The sequence below is a fragment of the Lagopus muta genome, chromosome 1, assembly GCF_023343835.1.
Source record: "Lagopus muta isolate bLagMut1 chromosome 1, bLagMut1 primary, whole genome shotgun sequence".
Taxonomy (NCBI): domain Eukaryota; kingdom Metazoa; phylum Chordata; class Aves; order Galliformes; family Phasianidae; genus Lagopus; species Lagopus muta.
In genome coordinates, this window is record NC_064433.1 from 114,640,681 (window position 1) to 114,666,251 (window position 25,571).

Sequence of the window (25,571 nt, forward strand, 5' to 3'; positions counted from 1 at the left end):
CCTTTAGGTCTCTCTTGTCTGACAAACACGAGTAGGAAAGCAAGCAAGCAAAAACATACAAAACATCTGATTATCAGAGAGTATGGCTTCCTGCATGTTGCACAGGACTTAGGCATTCCTATAAGGAATACTGTTTCTACAGATTGGGTGTTTTAGACCCAATCACTCTGTCTGCACTTACTAGCAACCGTATCTAATGCGATGTGGTAATCTGCTATCTCCCATATTCTTGTTCACAGGAAAACTGGCATTGAGCAATGACCTGGCCAATGGCAGTATGTGATGATGAGTTCAGACAAGCAGTCAGTGCAATTCAGAGGTACTATCTCCCTTTCAAATGTCACACCCCAGTGAAAAATCTGGGAACTGGAAATACCACTCTGACACAATCAGGTAGCAGCAAAAATATTACTCCCATGTTGAATGAACTAGAAACACATATGCAATCTTCTGCTTTGATGTGTCTTCTATCTGTAGACCTTTCAGAATCCTTTACCAGCCATTTTACGTGCCACATACTCACTAACCTGGGTGTATCTATGTCGTGCAAATCAGTAAAATGAACTTACAGAAGTTGTGTTCTCTGCAGAAGTATAACCACATCTAAGATAAAAAAAAAAAAGACAGCTAAATTTACAGAATGCTCTACTTCTGCACAACAGCACTGGCACAGAACAAGCAAATGACATCGTTAACTTAAATTCCTGCTATTACACTGGGAACTCTACATGTTTAGAAACTGACCAGAGCATCAGAGTTAACTGCGATGAAAAATACCCCTAGAGGAATTACTCCTACATATCACCAAATGGAAAAATATGGTCTTTCTGTAGCTTTAGAGAAAAATATCACCAATTCTCTTTTAAGTGCATCATTAAAGTTTAATATAAAATAAGCACGATCGTAAAGGCATATATACAAGCACAGCTCTTCACTTTTCTCACATTATATGCCATTCAGAGTCAGAAAACACTTTATGACACTGATTTTATATACATTACTGACTTGTCTCTTCCAAGTAGTTTTGGTGCCAAAGATTGTGCCAAAACTGCAGCTATTGCAGAAGACTCTACAAAGGAACACCTGAGTTCTTCATATGCTTTTAAGCATGCTAGCAGAGAATCTGCATTTCTGTACAATCTACTTCTTGCACATCACAGGTTAGAAACTTCAAAAGCAGAAAAACTTACTTAAGGAAATTGCAAAGAGAAAAACTGACAAGAATGTAAGCCAACCCAAAGGTGTGCACTGGCACTAGCTCTAATGCTATTTGCACTGTCACTGTTGTGCTCTATGACAAAAGACTGCTCTCCAAACAGTAGCAGCATTCTGCCCCTTTCTGCTGAGAATCAGCCACAGCACTTGAGAATACTAAGGCACGCCTTGAAAAACTTCCAGTGTAAATGCAATTGTGTTTGTACCTCAAGAGGGGAACAACAGACACTCAGAAATTACCATTGAGGGATAACCCCCCCTTGTCTGTTAGACACGTGCCCATTTGCCCATATACCCAACGCCCATCAGTTCACCAGACCATGTCAGCTATCGCCCTCCAAAGGATATAACTAACAAGTGACAGTTGCTTGGGTTTGTATTTCATAAAGAATTAAAAAAAACAATTTAAGACAAAGTAATACAATTTTTGAGTGCTCTCTCCTCACAAGTTTATTTTGACTTCTCAACTTGAGCATTGCTGTGTTTGCTTTTTAATGCCACAGTACCTTCACTTGGAAATAAAATTCTTCATCCATAATCACTGTGAAAACAAACAGTGAACATTTTATTCTGTTCTCTCAGGGTCACATGAATGACACATCTTTGAAATAAAAAAAGCAACCAGTGTACCTAGCAGAATCAAAACAATCCTTTCTCTACAAAAGGAAAAGCACAAAGGGTGATGCATAGGTCTCAAAAGTTTTAATTAAATTTGGAACCTAGTAGATGAATTTAGTTCTACATACAGTTTTCAGGGGATAGAATTCACTTTAAGATGAGGAAAAACCAAGGATATATTCCTTAAAACATAATGAAAGTGAGAGAAGCAAGGTGATCCTATAAACCAGTGATGTGGGATTTACAGCTAGGTAGTTTGTGACCTTTAAACTGACATATCAGGACCATAATGTTCTATACGTAATTCTGTGGGCGGAAGTAGAATTACTGCAGAAAGGACATTCTCCATTGTGAGCTTTGGTTCTACAGGATTCTAGCTACATTAAATCTGCAACTTTGTGTGTAAGAGTAAACTGTAACAGGAGTCAGCAGGATCTGGCATTAACATGAGGTATTATTACAGATTCCTCTGCTCAGACTTCATCCCAAGCCAACTTCTTTCCACGTGAAAAATGATATGAAAAATGGTACCTCCTTACTCTAGATACAGTTTCTTGGATTTTTTAATAATACTGTCTAGTTCTATGTCTAAAAAGACAGACGTATTACTTCTGTTTGTAAATAAAACTGTGACAGATGGATGCGTGCCTAATGTGTACCTTTCCTTATGCATCTACAATTAAAACCAGTAGCATACTTCAGTGACATTACTGACCACACATAACAGGGAAAAAGAACTCTGCCTTTTTAGATCAAGACTCAAGTTTATAGTGCTTACATTAAAAAATACCACTATTTCAACTTGTAAATGGAACTAATTCAGCATAGAAACAATTCAGACAGAAAAAAATATGGAATATTAGAGGATCACTTTATCACGTTACTTTTTTTGGCTGCAATTCTTAGGCTTTGCAGAATTTTGCCTTATTTGTCTTCAAACTGTAGAAAATTGCCTAATTCCAAAATAAGAAAATTGATCTCCTAGACAGCTGCTCATAAAGAGACAAAGAGGAGCAGAACCAACTATAGTTCCTTTCTGTTTAAAAAGGAATGCAGCACAGTCTTTAAACCCCAACTTGAGGCCTTTTGAAGATGGCTAACAATAAATGCCACAAGCATCAAACAAAATGAAAAATAAATAAAACCCATGAAACAAAGAGACATTTTCATCTACAAGTTACTACAGAAGTGAGTTTAACAATGAATTCCATTCTACTTTGAGTTACGGTTACAGCAGCAAGGATTGAGGTCTATTTTTCATTTTTTTTCATCACACGTAACTCTTTTAACAGTGATGCAGTGGTTCTCACACAGCTGTCTAAGAACGGCACTGATTACTCAGTGCAACTTCTCCTTGTTTCCAGCTGCTAAGCCCCATTAGAAGCAGCTAAAAATACTTTAAATACATTCTTAACAGTATGTTTTTATATAACCAGTTATTGCAGCTGCCACGTGGATAACAGGAGATGAAAGAACTGGATCGGCAATAAAATGAACTTTCACAGATGCGTTCAGCAAAGCTAAAACATGCACAATCTTTGATTTCTTTGGTTTGCAGACTCCTAAGAATCATATGGATATTTTTTTTCTAAATTCTTAAGCATAGTATTGGATCTGCTGAGATTAATTGTGAAGTTACAAAGCTGATTAATTCGCCAGTAATGCAATCCCACTCTGAAATCTAAAGGCTGATGGAAAACACAATACCAAGTCTCCACAGTTTCTGTCAGAACTCTCCTGCTCTCAGAGTGACGCAGGGAAAGATAAATCAAGCAATTGCTAGACGACAGTCTTCTACAACAGTCCATGCAGAGGAAAAATCCTTGTTTTCAAAGAAAAATAAAGGACTGGTGGCTGCTAAGCCGAAGTGGAGCTGCAGAACTTACTCTTTGACTAGCCTGTCTGCATCACAGTGAGCTTATGGACAGAGAGAAACAGCAGCAGGGAGGTTTGACTTACATTTCAAGAAAGTGACACACAATGATTAACTAGGTCCAGAAGCGCTCATTTATATTTATTTATTATGGATTTGGGTTTTGTTTTTTTTTCTTTTCTTTTTTTTCTTTTTTTTTTTTTTTTGCTGAGGAACGTGCACTTCAGGATCTTGAAGTCCAACCAAAGGGAAAGAACAAGTCTCACATACGGTTGCACTGAGATCCTGTTTACTCCTCTGCCTTCTGCCTCCCCCTAAATGCACCGGTCAGATTTGGCTGGTTTCCAACGCAGGAATCAGAACACAGGAATTCCGTAATTAACGTTACACAATCTCTGACACAGGAACAAGGCCTCAAGCCTAAGGAAGATGACGTGAGCAGCGAGTGATGGCAATACAAGGTGCGTGCCCGCTCCTTCCACCGCTTCGCCCTGCTTTTCCAGAGGCTTTTCCAGAGAAACAAGGCACCTCTGTGCCTGCTCCCGTTACTTTCGACTAGAATGGGGCTGTGAACGAGGCCGCCCGGCGGTGAGAACAGTCCTTTTACAGCTCCCGCCGCGCTGCCCTAAGGTTGTGCATAGAGGACGGCGACAACGGCCGGCTGCAGCTCCGAGAGAACCCCGCGCGGTCACCAACCATCCCCACACCCCCGCGTCCGTTTCTCCCCGCGCGCGTTCAAACCCCGGCCCCGCGCCGCCAAATCTCGCGAGAGCGAACGCCATGCCGGAACCGGGCCGGGCCCCTCCCCTCCGCCGCGCGGCCGGCGGCCTCAGCGCCGCGCACTGAGCGTGCGGCGCCGCCCGCATCCCGGAAGCGCTTTACGGCCGCGCTCCAGGCCCCCTCCCCCTCTCCCTCCTTCCCCCCCTTCTCGGAGACCCGGGGCAGACCGGAGAGCGCCCCCGCACCCGCAGCAGGAGCGGGGGGGGTGCCCCCCTCCAACGGCCGCCGTCCCGACTCCAACGGCCGCCGTCCCGGAGGCCCGGGGCAGAGCGAGGGGCCGGGTGGGCATGCAGCCGCCGCTGGAGCCGAGCTCCCAGCGCAACACGGTGAGGAACGGCCGGGAGGGAGGGGAGGCTAGTGAACGGGCCGGGGGCGAGGCCTCCGCGTCGCCTCGCCTCCGCCCCGGCCCGGGGAACGTGGTGAAAGCGGGCCGGAGCGGACGGCTGCCCTCGGCTTGGGTTGGGGTACGGGGAAGTCAGGTCGGGGCCGCTGGGGCGCGGCGTCGGGAGCTGCGGGAGGCGGCGTTGGCTGCCGTGCACCCACGCAGGCGGCGGGGAGAACTTTGTGTTTTGTTTTGGGGGCTCTTCGTGCCGGGGCGAGAGGGTGGGCGGCTTCCAGGAGGGGCTCCTGGTCTGCGTGGGCTGCTCCCGGTGTGAGATATAGGGGGTGTAAATAAATGGGAGCGCGGGTAAAAGGGGGTGCTGCTGTCTCTTGGACGGGCTGACTGCAGCATGATGTTGCTGCTGTGGTGGTTTGGCTCTGGAGGTAGCAGGGCCGTGGTTATGCTTATGGTGGTGTACTCAGCAAGACAAGGGAGGCAACCGTCCCTCCGTACTCAGCACTGGTGAGGCCTCCGTTTGAGTACCGTGTTCAGTTTAGCAGTTTTAGGCCTCTCAGTACAAGAAAGACATTGAGTACCTGGAGCGTGTCCGAAGAAGGGCAGTGAAGCTGTGAGGGATCTGGAGCACAAGTCTAATGGTGAGCAGTTGAGGGAACTGGGATTGTTCAGTGTGGAGAAAAGGAGGCTGAGGGGAGAATCTCTGCAACCACCTTAAAGAAGATTGTAGCGAGGTGTGGGTTGGCCTCTTCTCCCAGGTAACCCTGATAGGATGAGAGGTAATGGTCTGAAGTTGCACCAGGAGAGGTTCAGGTTGGATATGAAGAAAAATTTCTTCTCAGAAAGAGTGATAAGGCATTGATAGAGGTTGCCAAGGGAGATTGTGTGGTCACTGTCCCTGTGGGTGTTTAGGGAAAGGATAGGTGAGGTGCTGAGGGGCACCAATTAGTGAGCATGGTGGCAATGGGTTGACAGTCAGACTAGATGATCTTAGTGGTCTTTTCCAACCATAAATTATTCTATGATTCTTTGCTCTGTCCATAGTCTTCTCTTGAGGTCTACAGCAGTTTTCCTCTTTCCCTCTTTGTCCATTTCACACAGATACTAAAAGTAGATAGACTGACCAATCTTGTTGGTGTGCTGATAGGTGCCCATTATTTTTAGTGCTGATATCTACTATGATTGAAATTGAGTAGTAAGTGTTCATTTGTAGGCTTGTAAGATTCACTTGATCAGGGCTGTTCTCAGATGACTTAATAGAAATATGCGTAAAACTTACCAGGAAAGCCTGAGTGATCAGAGGTTGATAACTGCTTGGATAGCTTTGATATATGTGTATATATATATATATTTTTTTCTTCCAGACCCATGAGAAGAGCACTGCTATCTTCTGCCCCTTGTCCAAGCATATTGTGTGTTAGCATATTTAATGTAAAAAGAAGAAACGTCAAATTCATTTCCTCTTACAATGAGAGAGGAACAACGTTCTTAAAAATTAAGTATTTCACAACACTTTTTAAAGTCAGCCCTTTGTCCTGCCCTGTGAATTAGTGTCGGCTGAGGGCAACGGTGTAAATAATCATCTAACAAAGTGTGTATAGGCTGTCTCATTTCCTCTGTAAAATGTATCAATTTTTACACGTGTTAGTAAAGGAATATGCAACCAGCGTTTGTCTGTCTTTAATCTTAAATCTTTTGTCTTAAGCACGGTGAGATGGATAAGAGTGATAGATGCACTCCATAAGTTGACTGCAGTTTCGGGATTTATTTTCATCTGGCTCACATCATAACTTTTAATACAGGTGACTGCAGATAAACGTGAAGAGGATATTGTGAGATCTGTGTCCATTTTCTTCTTCTTTCCTAGATCTCATTGAGGCTCCTTCTTTCTGTTAGTCATCACCGTGAGAAAGATGAGTTGAATAGCTGTTGTGAAAACCTACCTTCTTTTCCACCTAGTTTTTGCAGTATGTCTGTGCTGATGCCTATCTGATGCCACTGAGTGGTGGAGGAGTAACCCTTTCTAATTGTAAATGATTCTTTTGCATTCTTTCAAAAGGATAATACACAGTTCTTAATGTTGCGTGGTAACAGCTTGCCTCTGTCACCTCTTGAAAGCTACTTATGTAGATCTGAAACAAAAGTAAGTTTTTGTTTGAGCTAAGCTGTAGATGCTTTCTCCTAATTTTGATCCTGTAATGATTTATAGTGTGTATTTGAAATAGGATACGTAGCCCCAAAAATATTCTTGGTTGGATGTAGATTTGCATATTTCTATCATGTCTGCTTAGTCATCCAACTCTACTATAGCATGACACATTTTGCTCTAGGAGTGTCTGCATAACACTCTTTCCACTACTGTGAGCTGAAGCAAGTGCAGTGTCTATTGTGTATGTAGTTGTCTCTACACGCATAAATGTAAGTAAATATATCTACAGAGAAGGACTTTATTTGTTGCATTTGAATGACAGGTGACAAGCTGAAACTAAGAGAGAGTTGTATATAGCCTCAGATTTTTTCAGAAACATCTGTTGGACTGCTTTTGTAGGCAGGTGTTTCAAGTTACAAGGTAGGAATATCTGCTACTTGTGGTTTTGCAGTGTTTTCCTGTCCTTATTATTGTCTTTACGCAAACAGGGAGGTCCAAAGCCTAAACTGGGAATTGGTAGTTATCTATGTAATGTGGATTTTCTGTTTACTTGTTTCTGTGAAGGCATAATATAATAAAATATTGTCTAAAGGGTGATGTTAACTGGCTTGTGAAAGACCAAGTATCATATTGTTGAGATTGCATGTGTGGTAATGTCACAGTGGCAGTTTGCACATGGGAAGCAACTTCTTCTACGTGGAAAGATGAGAGGGAGTTCAGAAATATTTGTTTAGAGTCATTTATGCAAATGTTAAAGGTGTTGATTAAAAAAAAAATTTCCAGAACAGCTTCTTAAGTTCTGCCAAACCTTGAACTCCTTCAGAGTTACCCATGTGAAAGGCTTTCAAATTAAATATGCAGTCTGCAAATTCATCTCCAGTTTAAGGCACAAAATGTTAGACCTGATGCTGCTCTGGTAGGAGGTATTGTGGTACAAAGTATCCTTTATGATCTCCCATTCTGTGAAGGTACATAATCTGTCAGCAAGTCCTGTGCTGTATCAGTCAGTGCTTAAAAGATGGCACTGTAGTATCAGTATCCAGAAGACTCTTGGATGCTGAACCTTTTTTATTGTCATGAGAAGCTGCAATCATCTGGCAAAATTCAGTGTGTAATAAGATGGTGAGACAAACTGTAGTGTTGCTCATAAACGATACAGATCAAGATTGTCAGGGAGTTCTTAATGTTTGTTCTTTTTCTCTCTTGAAGGATAAATTATACTATATAGATCACTCAGGGTGAGTCTCAGTTTCATGTCAGAGTGGACCTAATGTTTCAGTGTTTGTGCATCTCCTTGATTGTGACTTCAAATGTTTCTCCTACTTCAAGTGCTGTTTTGTAGCAGCCAACATATCAGTACAGTATCAAAGTGAAGAATTTCATCCCCAGTAAGTTTTTGTAGCACAGCTTTTTGTTCTTAAGAAGCAATTGTTCTTGGATTCCAGTGGGCTTTATTTTACCAGGGCCTGAATTTGAAGTGATGGTATTTGAAAAACATCATTAATGTGTTACCAGATTCTGCCCTGACATAACTCTTTCATAAGAAAATTACTTCTCCTTTCATTCTTTTCAGAAGTCGTATAAAGCAGTAAGCAAACAGTAAAGCTACAGAGTTAAAGGTCGTTGTGCTATAGCAGTGTTCAGTAGCCTATCACAGCTAGAGTGTATGTTTTGCTACTTAGTGTATGCTTGCTGATGGATAATTGAGAATATTTTCTTAAAAATATTTTTTGGCTGATTACATTCAGTCAATCATGTTCCGCAGTCAATATGCTTTAATTAAATGCTTGCAGTCAAATGAAATTGTATGTCCACTGAAGTGGATATTAATTTGAAAAGTGGATTGGTTTCTGTGAAATCATAGTTAAGGATACTTTTAGAAAAAAGAAAAAATACTAATGCTATCAGCATTTGTCTCATGTATGAGGCAGAAAAAATATGCATGCTTTTCTAAAATGTTTTCAGTGTTGACCGTTCAAATTTGGTGAAAAGATCCCCAGCCATGCTCGTGTTTTAATCTGGTTGTGACTTTAAGCTTTCCTTTTTCCATTCCTTGGTTATATTTGGAGGTATTTGTCCTGAAGTCTCATCTGTTAAAGGCATTTTTACTGGTTTACAATGTCTTAGGCTACTGAAAATAGCTTGTGAAAGGCTTCTCTTATTCTTCATGTGTCATTGAATTTGTCACACTGTGTATAAAACCTTGAGTGTGATTATTTCTGTTCTATGGGGAGCTTGTATTGGCTTAACTCAAGCATGAATGTTTACTCCTAACACTTGGAAGAGTCAGGGATTTGTTTTCTTCTTTTTTTTTTTGTATTGAGCATGCAATAAGTAATAGTGTAAGAGAGCATAGAGGGTTGTTCTTTACCTGGATTTTGTGCAAGTTTTGAAAGGAACTTAAAATTTGGCTTTTGTACGTGTGTTCTTGAAGATGAGCTTGCAGAAGCTGTGGGCTGGGTGCTAGAACATTGCTGTTGTAATGTGCTTGTTTTTCTTTGCTGAAACTCTTTAAGATCGTCTTGATGGAATGGTGATTCTTGCTATTGTCGGATCAAAAGTGACTTATGTAGTTAAGGCAAAGTGGCAATTCTGTACAGTTGTTCAGAATAAGGTTAATAGAGTATATTGTTACTAACTAACATTTCTATGTCAAATATCATCTTTCTTTCCACTGATGCCTTGAAGGCATCAAAACCTCGATTTTTTTTTTTATTTTTTTCCCCTTAGCAATTTTACAAAAATGCCACTTGTACAAAACCAGGTTTTTGCTTCTGGGTGATCTGATGGTGTACAGATGTGACTTTAATAACCTGGGCATTGTTGGCTGCGTTTCAATTGAACTCATAACACCCAGATTTTAAAAAGAAATATTTTAATGCTTTTGTAGATTGATGTGTGTGTTTGTAGCTCGCTATCAAGTGGGCAGTATTGGGCAACTGTTCTTTCAGTGAGGATCTCTGCTTTGTTTCCTGCTGTTATGACAACACTGTGAAAGAAGTGGTCATAGGAATTTTCTTACTTTTTTTTTTTTCCATCAGCAGCAATGATCTGTGCAGTAATTTCAAAACAAATCTCACTGCTTGTCTGCAACTGTTGCATGTGTTCTGAGTTTATGAGCTTTTGAGTAATTCCTTTGGGTTGATGTATCTAGTGTAGTTTCTTTTACTTCTGTGCTGGGGATACTAACCTTCAATGTGTACCTGTTCCACTAGCAGGTAATGACAGTGAGATGAGTCTCCGTTCATGTCTTGATTCCTTTTGTGTTTGAGTTTTTTCTTTTTTTTCTTTTTCTTTCTTGGTGTGTCCAGTTTACAGGAACAGAGGTCTGTGAGAAATAAGTCTCTAAGTTATCTTCTGCAGTGGTATAACTTTTAAAATGTCAGAGTGACCCTCTAACATGAAATCTACCTCTTTGCTTCTGAAGCCCTCGCTAGATAGAGCAAATACTTCTTTTGCTTTAAAGAAAGTTCCAAGTCAAGTAGATGTTCCATCTGCCAATCTTTTTTTAGATTTGGGAGCTAAGGTGAGTGAGGCTGAAGAAAGCCTTCAGCCTAAGAGACCTAAGTAAGGTCAGTTTTTTTATCAGTCTTCAGAAGTGACCTTCTACTATATTGAGGAAAAAAGGAGAGAGAGGAAATTAAAGGGTCAGAAAGTAAGCGAAGCTGTGTTGAAACCAGAGTTTCATCTGTGAAGAAGGGTTCCATGAGAGGGGGAGTTAAAGTTGTCCTTTACAGAAGTCACTAATTCTTCCAGTTTACCAACTACAGAAATGAAACTCGCGCTTAGCAAGTTTGGAGCAATCCTGCTTGATGTTTTTAGCACCACTGAATGGATAACATCTCCCTGTACTGATGTGGACATTGAGGGATCTTCACTGATCTTTCAGAGATCACTGTCTTTCCTCTCATTGCTCAGCAAGACGTTGGAACCAACTGCACAGGCATTGCTAGTAGTGTGACAAAAAGCACTTCTGTTTCTGGAGGAGCCACCCAGTCACTTGAAAGCTGCTTTCCCTAAAACTCAGACCGCTTCCTGTAAAAGTTGTAACAAAAATGCCTGACAGATCTCTGAAGAGCATATGTTACCCAAGCTGTGATCTAGGCAGGGAGAGGACGGCTTGCGGTATGTGTGCAACTGAGGTCTCTGCTCTTCATTTGCAGAAGTCCTGGTGCAGTTTGTTCTCATGAATGGCTGTTAGCAGGAGGTCAAGAATTAGTTAGCATAATTGGCCAGGTTGTTAAGTCTGATGGATGATTTCCCTCTTGGAAGCAACTGAAAAGATAGCAGAAGTGCTCCTACTTTTCTCATATTTTAAGTAATTCGTTTTTTCTCAAAGGGAGCTTTCTGCATGGTATTTCTTTTTCAGGACTGAGAGAAAAAGCTTTTTTATTTTATTTTTTAATTACTAGTCTTGTACGCATTGAAACCGTCCCCATGGGGGTTGCTGTTTATGGACTTACTATTTCTAAGAACTGGATGGAAGGACAGTGGTGTTAAGGAACTGGCAGGAAAGTATCAGAAGAATTTGCAACTCTTATCTTGCATAAATTCTATTTAAAACAAAACTAAATAAGATTTTCTTTCCCCCTCCACTGCATTCCTGTTAAAGTCTACATATTTTTAGTCCTTCTTACTCTTTTTTTTTTTTTTTTTTTTTGGTTTGTTCTGTAATGAAGTCTAACAAATTGCCTTAATATCTCATAGTTTCTGAAAGGCATGAAAGAACTGATAGAATATGAAAGAAAAGATTTAAATATTTATCATTTTTGATTTTGATTGATTGATGGTCTTTGAGGAGGAAGGAAAAGTAGTTCTGACTCAAATGTTTTTTTAGCTCTTGGTCTCATTCTCTCGTTATGTGGTAGGATATAAGACCCAGGGAGTACAGACATGTCTTAACAATGAAAACTGTTCTTTTCTAACAGTGGCAAATTTCTGTTTTGGGGATACTCAGAATAAATTTGCTTGAGTGTGATCGTTGGTGTAGCTTTGATAATCGTATCCTCTTGTCCATTTGCAGAGTATTTGTTTAAGATTCGTCAGTAGCAGTTTATAGTAAATCCCCCGGGAATTTCGAGTTAATTTTTAGATGCTATTTTCTGAACTATGTTTATATACTTTTTTTTTTTTGCCTGTGTTTTTGCTATCAGTAAAAATGCTTATGGTGAGTGCCACGTGCTTATGTAAGCTGCACTCATTTTTAAGTGAAACTATTTATGGCGCAGGCTATTTAGTCTGCTCAGAAAATGAGAATTCCACATGCTTTGGTTGGAGGGGGAATGCATGTAGACTCGCAGAGGGTCTTTTGGTCTTTTTTCCTGTTTATTTTGTTGTTGTTGGGTTGTTTGGGGTTGTTGGTTTTTTTTTTTGTTTTTTTTTTTTAGTCTGGAATCTTTTTCTTCTATCTTTGTTTTTCAATGTTAAATGTTGGGCAAATCATTTCTAAGTATTGTAAAATATGTGAATTAGGTAAACATTATATAATTGTAAATAATCTTAATTATTATTGAACTGTCAGAAGTTGCAGGCAATCAGAAAACTGACCATGATACTTTTGATTATTTATTTGCAAGTTATGTTATCTAGTTAGAATATCCTTGTTGGTGTGTGCATATAGCATGACAGAATGGCTATTCAGTAGACAGGTACTCTGCAATTGCAATTGTTGTGGTTATTTCAGCAATATCTTAAGAAAATGGTGAAACAGTGGAATTGCAATTGTATTAAGCAGTGTTCAACTGGAGTTCCTGTGGATGTTATTTGAGTCAGTGACTATGGAAAAAAAAATAATGCTTAAACATGAAATGAGCTTACTAAGTTGCAAACTTGAAGATTGAATTATAACAGATTATAGCATATGTAATTTTATGAAATATGTTAGACATGATGGATAATTCCTGAATATTTTAAGGTAATTTTAACACTTGCTATTGAATACCTTTTTAACAGTGATATTTGAGGCTCGCAAACATGCTTTTAGGTGTTTAATTCTTTCATGACTCTAGATTAAACTCATTTCACTTCTGTGTATCTCATAAAAATACTGACATTTTCCCAGCAATATAGTTCGTACAGTTTGTCCCCCTGTGTAAATTATCTTCTGTTCTGTGATTCTTGATTACTTCCTTCTCAACTCACCTGGGTAGATAGCTATGACCACAATAAAAATCAAGCTAAGACCTCTTCCTGATTCTTTCAAACAAAAGAAAACGATCACTTGGAACAGAAAGTTTTAAGGGAGCTGGAAGCAATCAGCCCCTCTGCAAGCTTGGCTTCCTGGCTTGGCTGAATGTAGGTCATTTGGATGTCACAGGATACTGACTGCTCTATCACTTAGCCTTGTAAATAAGATTTCTAGTTAACAATTTTCTTCTGTGTCTAAAGCACTAGTATAACCAGTCTGTCACATCACTCTCTTCAAACCTACAGCAACCATGAGGTGACAATTCCAAACAGACAGAAAGCTGCTACAAGGAGTGAGAAATGTGTGGCTTTTGCTGATCTAATAACGAAATAGTCTCATTTGTTGCCCTGCTTTCTGTCTTACCTAAGGGAGGAGTCTGCTTCTGAGATACTCCTGGCCAGATCTCCTCATGATCGCTTTGGTCTGCCTCTTCTCACCCACGGCCGCCTGCCTCTGGCCCAGCGTTTTGTATCTATTCTTGCATAAGGTTTCATGTGCTTTTGAGATGAATGAGGGAGCTGATCCATGTAGTGTTTGGTGTTTGTAAATAAAAGCTTTGCTTTAGTAATCAGTTTTAGAATCAGTTCGCTAGTTGATCTTCAAAATCTGTTCTTGTGCATTGGGAGGAGTAAGCATACGGGAAAAAGGAGAAGCAAATTCTCTTTCCAGAATTGTTGTATTAAAGTTGTTATGAAACAGTCAGACCAGACTTCCTATGTGATAGTTGGCTCTTGTGCAAGCACCTCATCCAGTTGTTAGCTTGTGCTATAGTATTTTGTGCTGATAAATACTTGCTGAGACAAAGGGTTTTTTCACTCCAGAACTGAATTCCTCAAATTAAATATTGTTTTGTAGCAATTGGAGGCTGTGGATGCCCCATGCCTGGAGGCATTCAAGGCCAGGCTGGATGTGGCTCTGAGCAGCCTGGTCTGGTGGTTGGTGACCCTGCACATAGCAGGGGGGTTGAAACTAGGTGATCATTGTGGTCCTTTTCAACCCAGGCCATTCTGTGATTCTATAATGTTTCCAGAGTTCAGCAACAGCAGAAGCCCATCTCCTTTTCTGGGATTTTTCTGGGGTTTTTGCTGTTTGCTTGTTTGTTCATTTTTTGTTCTCAGTTATGATAACACATTCTAGAGAGAAAATAAAAACGTTTGGATGTTCAGTATTCCTTTCATTTAAAAGTTAAACGTAATCATTTGAATTTTAATAGTTGTTTGCTGTATTATGTTATTAAAATTATTCATGTTATTAAAAGTCCCCGTCCTGAGTCCAGTTTAAAAACACATGTTATTCTTGACAGTGTTCAATTTTTGACAGCTGTTATGTAGTAAATATTTTGGTATAAAGGAGTAGTCCATAGTGTGGTGCTTGAGCTTTCTTTGTATGCACTGTGTGGCTTTTTTTCTTTTTGAATCAGTTGGTCTGAGTGCATGTAACTGCATGAAGAAAGTTTTTACTCTTATGCATATTTGGAAGTGTGTTGATTGTTAGGGCAGTGACTCACTAGAATTATTTTTTGTCTCTAGTTTTTATGTATGTGGAAAGTTGTTCTGATTGAAGTGCGTGATTGGTCATGGAAACATGACAATTATCAGGCAAAGTAACTGGTATCCTGTATTTGGGCGTGTATGTACAAAGAGTTCAGCTTATATTTTCTTTGCGAATTTTCACAGTGACTGTGAAATCTGTTGAATTAACTTGAAAATCTGGCAAAATACATAGTAAGAAGGATAAGCTGTTCACTTAACAGAGAAGAGAATTAGTGGCCATGAGTGTCTGAAGAAGTCATCGGGGCTGTTTGGTTAAGTAGGGTGTGTGATTATTCACACTGTGATTTCAGAATCAAAATGGTAGGTTACAACGTTAATTTTATGTATTTTTGCTTTTTCAGCTCTTTTGCTTCTGAAATCTACAAATGTGCAAGTGATAGGATGATAGTTTGCACATGGTGGCAAGCTAAAAGAAAGTAGGTTTAGGTTAGACGTGGGGTGGAAATTCTTTACCTTGCAGGTGGTGAGGCAGTGGAACAGGTGATCCTGAGAAGCTGTGGGTGCCCCATCCCTGGAAGTTCAAGGCTGTGTTGGATGGGGCCCTGGGCAGCCTGATCTCTAGAGAGTGGCAGCTCTGCCCGCAGCAGTGGGGTTGGAACTAGGTGACCTTTCAACCTGAGCTATTACGTGATTCATGCTGCTTGTTTCTGTGGTAGACACTGTTGATTCTTGGCTGCAGGGGAATACTGGTGGCAGTGTGTTTGGCTGATGAGAGGTGACTGCAAATTATTTTAAGCCTTGGATTTTCCTGATGCTTTGGCTTCTGCTGTATACAGGACTACATTAGTCTTGTGGGCAGTTATGACACTGATGTTTTTTCATCTGCGTCCTCAGCAAATGATGCTTTTCTAGGACTCTGGGGAGTTAGACCAAGAGACCTGGCTTTCAGATTCAAATTCTTTGGAGCTGAGTAAACAGCTGGATGTGTTCCATGCTGTTTTGCTCTGGAAAACATGCATGCTGCCACTTTAGAAAAGTAAAGAAATAGGGAGGTTGGTTAAAGAACTACTTAGACACTTAGCATTTAAGTGAAGAAATCACTAAACCACACCAAGTGAAAGACTTAAGCTCTTGTAGCTTGCATCTGCAACTATTCAAACTATTGGTTATCTGTTTCATTCTGGTATTCTTCTGACAGTGAATAGCACTAAGCACAACACAAATTTTAGAGTAGTGTAAGGAATGTTTCAAGCAGTTCTTTTGCTATTGTTTTACTAAGTTATCTGCCAACCTGACATTGAAGAATGGAGAGGTCTGACACAACAGAAACAAGTGTCACATTCAGAGAACACACCTACCTTGAGATGCTGGACAGCACCATATTGTTGTAGCAAAGTGAAATAATCTAAACATCTAGAATGCGTTATAATAGAATGCGTTAGTAACAATTTTAACTTTGAACTGTCTTTGAGCATCCCCCCCCTTTTTTTTCTTTCTTTCTCTAAAGCAGGATTATAGGGATAGCTTCCTCAAAGGGGAATGAAATCAGAGCAGTTTATCCTACCAGCCTTAATGGAGTACAGTAGGGAAGATCAGCATGAAAACAGTCTAGCTTTAGAGATGTACCGATTGCTGTGTTTAACATGCATGTTCAACTCACATTTGGAAGAATATTTTTGATGTAGAATAAATGTAAGATATTATAAAAATTGAAATTATGAATGCAGACTATCCTGATAAGTTACTTATTTTACTACTACTGGAAGTTTCAGAAAATGCACTTTATCCATTTATCTTGTATTAGATTCTTTCCCATAGCTTGATTTGATGAAAGTGAAATTTGCTCATAACTTTTGCCATCAGGCAGCCATGCAAAGTCAACTGCTGAAAGACCGGCTACTAGGAAGGGACCTCTTTCCTTCTGATGTTTTCTTGTAAGCCTAGAGGTGTAGAGTGGCATTTGTTTAAAATTTTCTTGGTAAAACTCATGATTACAGACAGAGGACTCAAGCTGTATCATCACATAATTGGCCTTTTTATACTCAGCTATTCGTAAAAAGTCATGCATCCTCAGCCAGGAATTGTGTTAATCTTATCTTCTGGCTCTGAAATTTTCTGGCCTGGTACCAGCCCAACAGAAACAAACGTGGCCTGACTACTAATAACCTGTCTTTGCATACAGTGTCAGGGAATAATCAAACTATACTGCAAATATAAATTTTCTTGACCTACCAAAGTCATAATGTGTTTTAAATGAGAGGCCAAGCATGGTCTTCAGAATCTCTTCATGCTGGTATGTAGCAGAGTGCCTGAAATTCATAAAGCTTCTAATACAGAGGCTATTGAAATGTCAGAAAAAATTGGTTTCCAATCCTATGCTCTGGCTGGAGCGCACAGAAAAGCACAAAAGTTATTTGCAATGGGAAATTGAATGGGAAAGTTATTTACAATGAGAAATGGGAAACATCATTTGGGAAAAAGTTCAGCATTGGTTGCTGTCCTTTTAGTGCTGACATCTGTGGTCTCTCAGCATGCCTTTTTTTGATATTAAAACACCTGATTTAGTGCCAGTCTCTTTGTATGGAAAAGGATGCTCCAAAGCTTGAATCAGGGAAAGCTGTTGGATACTGTTCAAGTCCTTTGAAGCTGTACAGTAATTTTGTCAGGGATGCATTAGTGCTTTAAGATGAACAATTCTATTCACGGTCTGATCTTTCCATTATCTATATTGGTTTTCCTGTTTATGACCTGTGATTGGGGAACAAGAGTGTCCCAAGTATCTAGACTTCCTTACAGAGATTTGCTACTGAAGCAGTTCCACAAATAAGACACCTGCATCTCTATCTGGGTGTTGATTAGTCAAACGTTATCCTGTACTACCAAGATTTCTTTCTCTGATAACTGGGGTATAGAACTTGCTTAGGAAAACTCTTAAAGCTTTCCATGCACCGGACCTATTTGTATCTTGTTAATATTCATTATAGAGAAGGCTGAAGAGGAGGTAGAATGAAACTGCTGTTTTAGTGAAGGAGTGAAAAAGGAGTGCCTTAGTATTAGATATTTGTTTGTGCAAGACCTTTTTTTTTTTTTTTTTTTTTTTTTTTTCCTGCTATGGTCACATTCATCTGTTATCTTAAGATGAAAATTATCTCAGCTTATCCCCCAACAGACTTTCTGGGGAGATATCTCTGTATACAGACATTTTAAAAGGTTTGATCAGGAGTTTTATATGACAAACATACAACATCTGGTTCTATCTATTTAGGCATATAAACGCTGGAAGACTTGCCTTATTTTAAGGTGTCTTTTCAGTTCCACTAGAAAATTGGGCAGAGCAGGTCCTCATCTGCAACACACACTCAAGCATCTGCATTCCTATACATGTGTATTTATAATCATATCTATACATACACTTATACTTATTATTGTATTATAATCACACAAAAATGAAAATTAATAGGTAAATATAATTAATGCGGTGCTGCATATTATGTAATCTCTGGCATGGCATCTCTTTGTGACACTTTGAGGGTAGTCATGCAAAGAGTTTGGGTGCATCACTGAACGGGCAAAGTCTTTTGGTTTCTTAACCAGTTCTCCTGCAATGATGCAAAAGACAGGCATGCTGAGCGACTTCCCCACTGTAGTTTGTAGCAATTAGATGTGTCAAAGAAATTCCTGCATTTGGGAGGTGGAAACTTAATTAAAAACTTCAAAAATGGACATTTATGTTTTCTGGTGATTAGAGAGTTCGCGTTTCTCTGCACTGTTGTTAATCTTTGAGCAGCTCCGTATAGCCTCTTCTCTTCCATGTTTTTTCTTTGTCTGCCCCCTCCCTATTTCTGTCTTATTTTTTGTTCCTGTTTGTGTGTGCTTCTCCGCTTCCCTCCTCTGTTTCCTCTGTGTAGAGTCATATCCTCCATTAGTGTGTGTTTGCTGTGGCTCCTGAAAGGAGATTTTCTTATCTTCTCACTTGACTGCGTATTTTTCTAATCTAAGATTTTCTTCTACTTTCAAGTGGCCAGAGTGAGACAGGGCTAGAAGCAGGCAGGCCTGAAACAGCATTCCATTAGTGTTTGTAGCACTTTTTTCTCTTTCTGCTTTGTAGTCTTTTAACTGCTCCTCTGGATGTAGGAGTTCTAGCAAATACAGTACATAGGCAGCATTTATAATAGATGTTGCTCTTGACATTATTGTCAGTTATATGAGCTGATTATAAGACAGCTCATTTAAGTTGAAATTAGTGCTAGTTAGTGTCTTGTTTTATCTTTGCATGAAAAGGAATATTCTGCACAAGTATAATACGTTTTTCCATCAGTTTCTTTGCGGTGTGGTGGAATGAAAAAGTTTGAGGGCGGTGCTGTTAAACAAAAGTTGTCTGCATTGTGTCCTGTAGTGTTCTTTTATATGTAGTTTTCCACAGAATAGTCTTTGAGTTCAACTGGTGTACTTAACACAGAATATATTCAAGATTTGTCATATAGAAACCTCTGGGATGCTTATCAGAAGACTTCTGCTCATCTGGTTGTTTTTAACTGTAGTTTATGACATTCTTGCTATTACCTCAGTCAGAATTTTGTTATGGCTATTTCAGAAGCAGTAAACTGATGATTTAGGTGAAACAGTTGACTTAGAACTTTTTTAAGGTAGAAAGAAGAGAAAATGGCTGAAATCTTAACTTCATTGTGAAGCTTTTTGCTGTGAGCCACCCAAATAAATCAAATAACTGACGCTATACCACTGAATGCATGAAGTGCAGCCGTGTGCCTTTGTGGAACTAAAAGCAGTCTCAGACAACTGACCTGATTATGCAGCTTTTACTCTGCAAATGGACAGTAGCTTCTTTCAGATTTCTTGACAGCAGCTCATTTACGTAGAGTGGAGCAAACGTTTTAGTAGGGAGGAGGCCGAGGAACAGTGAAGGTGTAGAAGAATGAGGCATTTAGGTTTATTGTTTGAATATCAATTTGCATGTGAAGCATTTGATTTCTGGATGTGGTTAACTCTAATATATCACTGTTTGTTGTTTGTGGGGCTTTTTTTTGTGAGACAAAGTGATACACCGGTATTTTTCAATTGCGGCTGTTGTCTTCAGTCTTCTTGAAACTTCTGGGTTCGGTGAATGCTTACAATGAGCGCCTGCAGAAAGAACAGTTTTCATTCTGTGGAAGTCTTGTAGGAGGTCTCCTTGTGTTTTGACACGTGTAAATGCATCTTACAACAAAGCCCACTCAGAACGTCTTACAAGCGAATTCAGTGTGGCCATCCATTTGTGATGCAGGAGCAAGAGTTGATCTGAAAATCACTTGTTCTGTGTACGAGCTGTTGAGCATCTCTTTGGCTGGAACAGCATTAAATTCCTCTGGTTGAGAGAAATGCTGAATAGAGTCAAATTGGTAAGCTGTGGGTAATTCTCCTTCTATTGCAGTACTCCAACATATATTCTGTGAGAAAATTTAATGTCACTTTTGAGAAGAAGGCTCACTTTCTGGAGTAATTGTGTATTAAACAATGTTCCAATATTTTTTCAGTTTACTGGCAAAGTTTCAGCATAAATCTTGGCTTTCAGTAGCTGTTAAACTTGGAAGTAGGAATAGCAAGCTACTTCAGTGAACCCATGGATTTGTAATACGCTTTTTTCCATACTCCTTAGTACGTTTGATTTAATATATCCTCTTAAGGGAATATATATATCCTTTCTGACTCATTTTGACTCTCAAAGTAGGATGTAACCGTGCATGTGTTATCAACTGGTTTACCTCAAGGTTTTTTTCAGCCACAGCCAGCCTGCAGTTCACAAATAGTCAGTAATCACAGGTGATATTTCCTTGCAAGATTGTCAGTCTATCATCCTCATGGCTTTTGCTACTAATGTTATAATTATGATCAAGATTATCTTTTTGCCATACATGTTCAGTTGTGCTTACAGCTTTTAGTTTCACCTGATACCCTGCAGAATGCTCCTGGGAAGTTTGTATTTGCTGCTTGGTAGTTCCATTCCTAACTGTATTGGTGCATTAAGAATTTGCTGTGTTACACTTATCATGTGGTGAGCGCTGCATCCAGTTGCTTAGTGGAGCAAGAGAACCATAGATATCTAATAAAGCACTTAGTAATACTTAGTTGTTAATAGAATTAGTAGCCAAGATGTTTGCTTAAAGGATGCTTGCTAAAAAAAGTATCACTTTAACGGTTCTGTAGACTTCTCATTATCATTCAGTTTTTACCATCTCCTACTGCAGTGTTCTGTGGAGTACCAATAAGTATACTCCACTTTGTGGAGATTCTACTTCTATATAGAGAGATTTTTTTATTCCTTTTCTTTCCAAAACAGTGGAACAAGTAAGTTCTCCAGTTGTCAGAAAATGATGCTGCTTTACAGGACAGACATTGATTGTGAGCAAGGCCATAAAATAACTTGTGACTTGTTTTGAAACTGTCGGATCTTTGCAGGAAATACTTTTCTGTACAAACTAAGTCCTTTTCCACCTTGCAATGTGGTGCCTATTGTTTTTGTTTCTTTGTTGCAGACACCATGGCAGGTGTTTTGTGGGTTTTTTTTTTTTTCATGCCTTGTATGGGAGATGGAAGAGGAAGAACAGTAGATAGCATCTAAATGGACTGGTGTTATCTGGTGGTTTACAAGGATGACAGACCATAATAAAGAGCAAATAATAAAGTAAAGCAAATACCAAAGTGCACAGAGCAGCACAAGACGTATCTAAGAGGAAATTGCATTGATTATAGCTCCTGATTTTTTTTGTAGCAACAGATGTTGTTAGCGTGCTTGCCCATGCCTTACGCTTTAGTCCTATTTCGTGGCAGTCCCACTGTTGTGTATAAAAGATCTCCTCTATCCTGGTTTCTCCTGCCTTGAGATTGTATGTTGCCCTTTGTGCGATAAAGGCAAGCTATGTTGCATCTCTGTGTTCCTCATCTACAGAAACTGTTAAAATTATTTTCAGTTGATCATTGCCTACATTTAAGCAAAAGAAAAAAGAAGCACAGAAAGAATGTCTTCATTGTTTTACACTCCTGTTTCATCAGTGTGAGCTAGCAGTATTGTTGTCGTGCTTGCTTTAATGAGTTATGTTCCATCTTGGTATGCATGGCTGTTGTAGGCCATCAGGTGACACACCTGTGTAACTGCACAAGGAAATGGAGCCAAGAAGTTGCAGGTGAACTTGCACAACTTCACCATAGTGTAAGAAACCAAGTGGTCAGCAATTTGTCAGCTCTATTTTTAGTTTTAGTTTGCTATAAACTCCTTTGTATTTCCCACTGCCTTCCTGTTATCCAGCTTTTGAATCTGTTGATCTTTTATACTAGTGAATGAATGTTCATAAGACAGCTTGCCAAACTACTCAGTTGTGGTTTTAGTAACTTAGTCACTTCAGATCAACTGACAGCAGCAAGCTAAGCTCGGCTTTAAACAGACTACTTTTCTTTTGCTTTTGTTGAGCTTAATACATCTTTATGAACTGATGAAATGTCTTGAAGTTGTGCATTATATTTATTTCCAGCTCTGCTTCCAGACTGTGAGGCAACATACTCCAAAAGCTGTGATGTGCCTCACACTGTAAATAAAAAAGCATCTCTGTTACTAATGATCATTGTGATTTGTGAGGCATGAGAGAAACTCTTCGATATACGTAATCCTAAAAATTAATTTAGGTGGACTATTGTGGGGAAAAGTAATTCTTGGCTTTTGTGATGCAGTATGGTTTAACAGTGTGACTTTGTGCCTGGACAAGAAAAAATGCTGTCTTGGCAGTGCTGTAATAGTTTAGTTTTTTTCATTTCTGAGATTTTGAGATATTTAGGCTAGTAAATCTTCATAGTTGTCACATTACCATAAGAGTACTTGCCTTGCTTAGCTAGATTGGTGACAGCTGTGGGATGGGTTACTTGTTTTAGTTCATTAGGATAGTTAAATGGAAATTTAGTGTATAAAATTGTTCATTTTATTATTCCTATTAGTAGTAGTAGTAGTAGTAGTACCAGTATAGTATGACGACTTTAAACCATTTATAGTCAGTTTAATATTCTTCTGCAAACATTTTTGATTTTAAGATAACTGTACTTCCAGAGGCTGCTCAAGGATTAGAGGTGTGGTTACGTGATTGCATTTGCAGCTGGGTCACATGCCAGGCATGTTTACAAGGCCATAATTGAGTACACATGCCTGTTGAACTGTAGGTATGTGTGGGATGGATGCTGTTAAAATACATATTTTTGTAATGTTGATCCTTGGTGTAAAGAAACTCAGTTTGAATGATCTGAAAACTTTATGGTCTTTTCTTATGCAAAGCGTATTACTTATTGGAAAAAAAAATTGTTGTTACTTGACAGCTTTTCTACGGTATGTCATTGTTGGAAGCACCACTGTAATTATATACCTCAGCATCGCCTTCAATGCTTGAGTAATGAAATACAGAAGTGGAATAGGGATGTGATCACATGCCATTGTAGAATTCACTTGCCAAAACCACATTTGTTTCTTAACACCATTAATTTGTTAGGTAAAAACCAAGATGTATTAATTCGTTGTCTAATTCACTGCTTTCTAAATCTGTGAGCTGAGCTAATTCCTTTCTTGTCTTCTCATGATTTACTATTGGCATGCAGTGTCTGGAGAGTATTCTAGTCTTTGAAAGCAAGTAACCAGTGGCATAACAGAGATGAAGAAAGTATAATCATGGCAGTAGTACAGAGCTAGCAGCCTGTGATCAGCTGTTCCTTTGTCATTTTCAGAAAGACTGCTTGTGCAGAATAATACTGAGAGGACCATGGGGTGGTGACTTGGAGTTGGAAGCAGAGTTTCTTTGGTTCTGACCTCTTGCTTATAGTGTACCTTATGAGCTGAGCTGCCCGTCAGCTGTCTTGCAGCACCACAACCATGTTCTCTAATTCCAGTATGGTCAGAAAGCTGTTGTGAATGAGTTGTAACATAGTGCAGTGAGACTGATCTCACTGCTTTTTCATGCTGCCTTGCAAACAGTAAATCTTGGCAAACTTAGAGGATGGAAACCAAAGCTGCAGATGACTCTGAGGTCCAGTGATTTGCCTATAGCTATTCTGGAAGCTAAGTTGATATCCACCAGTAAGCACTCTACATGTAGGGTGACTTCTTTCAAGAAACTGTAACAAATGTGTAATTCACTGAAGAGTTTTCAATTTAGTTATGCGTCTGCAAATAAAAGCTTTACAATTCTTTGCTAGCAACACAGTCTCTGGGAACTTGCCCATGTTTTTTATTCCCAAATAATAAAAAAAATGCACTAAATGCTGAATTTGAGTGCTGAAGATGGTGATGTTTTACTATTACAAGATGTTGGAAGTTTTTCGCCTGGGACGTCTTCACCGTCTTTCTTCTGACTTAGGTTTTAATAAAGAAACTTCTAGTAAGTAGGTTAATCTCTTTAGTGCACCTTAAATATCTTTGTTTATGGTAATAAGTCTCGCAGTGTTGGGAAAATGATAGATGATTTAGAAAATCTGTTATGCACTGAAACTGTTGAAGGTGATCTCCACAGTTCAGTACCCGGATGACTTTTGGGTAGGTTTATTGCCATACATCAGACATCTTGAATTTAGGCAGCTAGAAAGAAATAGTCATGAAACAAGAATGTAGATGTTTTTTATAAGCAGCTGTTGTTTCTAGTTTTGAATGCTTTTATCTATATTAAATATATATATTTTTTATTCCTAAGCACTCTGTGTGCTAGAAGCTTGCCATGTACTTTAGTAATACTACTTTCATGTAGATTAAGTGTAATAATCCTATTTTTTCGTGTGTGCTAGGGTTAAGAATACTGAGTTCCTCTAAAAGGCATTTCAGATTAGAGCAGGGTTGGTTGATTTTTTTTTTTTTTTTTTCTCTTTTTAAGATGGAATAAAATAAGTAAGGAAAATGCAACAACAAAAATAATTTCAAGAACTGTTCTTCATTTATCATGACCTAACAGAGAAACATGGTTTGAAATTATCTCACAGGTTGAAATCATCTCAAGAAGAGGGAATGTGATACATAACATATGCTCAGAACTTCTTTCCATTTAACAAACTGTGGTGAGTTGAAGGACTACATGCCATGTTCCCACCCTGCTGCTCTGTCACTCCTCAGGAGTGGGGAGAGAATACAGTGGAGGAGCTTGTGGGTTGGGGTAAGGACAGGAAGATCACTCAACAGTTAGCATCACGGGCAAAACAAACTTGGCTTGGAGAAGATTAATTTATTGCAAATTAATAATAGATAGCAGTGAGAGTTAGAAGCGAATTAAAAACACTCTTCCTCTCATCCGCCCTTGTCTGCCTCCTCCCTCTGAGCACGTCAGGGGAACAGGTCAGTCTATAATGTTTTGTCTCTGCTGCTCCTCTGTGGTCACACTGCCCCTGTTCCATGTGAGGTGCCTCTCATGGGATGCCATCCTTCCTGAACTGATCCCCTCTGGGCTTCTGATATGCTGAAGCTCTCCCAGCACAGCTCCATGGCCCATTCTTTGGGCACTGCTTCACACAGATCCCCAAGGGTGGCAGATCCTCCAGCCTTGAGCTGCTCTGGATGGGTCACTGTTCCCTGCCAGAGACCTGCTCCTGTGGGGGCATCCATGGGCTGTGCCTCCTTCAGGCCTTATCCACTGCTGCCTCATGGGCTCTTCCATGGCTATATGTAGAGATCTGTTTCACACAGTGTCTGTGGGCTGCAGGGGGATGGCCTCTCCTCTGTGCTCCTCTCCTGCTCTACAGGGAGCTGCTACTGTGTGCCTGGAGCACCGCCTGTACAGCCCTTGGTGCCTGAAGGGCTGCTTCTCTCTCATTTCTTACTCCTCTCCCAGCTGCTCTTGTGCAGCAGTTGTTCCCTTTACTACTCTCCCAGTGCATACCCAGCGTTGTTCATGGCTCAGCTCTCACAGTGG

General features: G+C 39.7%; 1 protein-coding gene across 4 annotated transcripts in view; it reads left to right on the forward strand.

Moving 5' to 3' along the window:
* Positions 1-4,548: 4,548 nt before the first annotated feature.
* TAB3 (TGF-beta activated kinase 1 (MAP3K7) binding protein 3) overlaps positions 4,549-25,571 on the forward strand; it is a 38,365-nt gene continuing 17,342 nt past the window's right edge. For 3 of the 4 annotated variants that reach the window (XM_048929709.1, XM_048929715.1, XM_048929716.1), the window contains exon 1: positions 4,549-4,812. The gene's annotated coding sequence lies outside the window, so the exon portion shown is untranslated. The remainder of the gene's footprint in view (positions 4,813-25,571) is intronic. The other variant, XM_048929705.1, reaches the window with a different exon arrangement.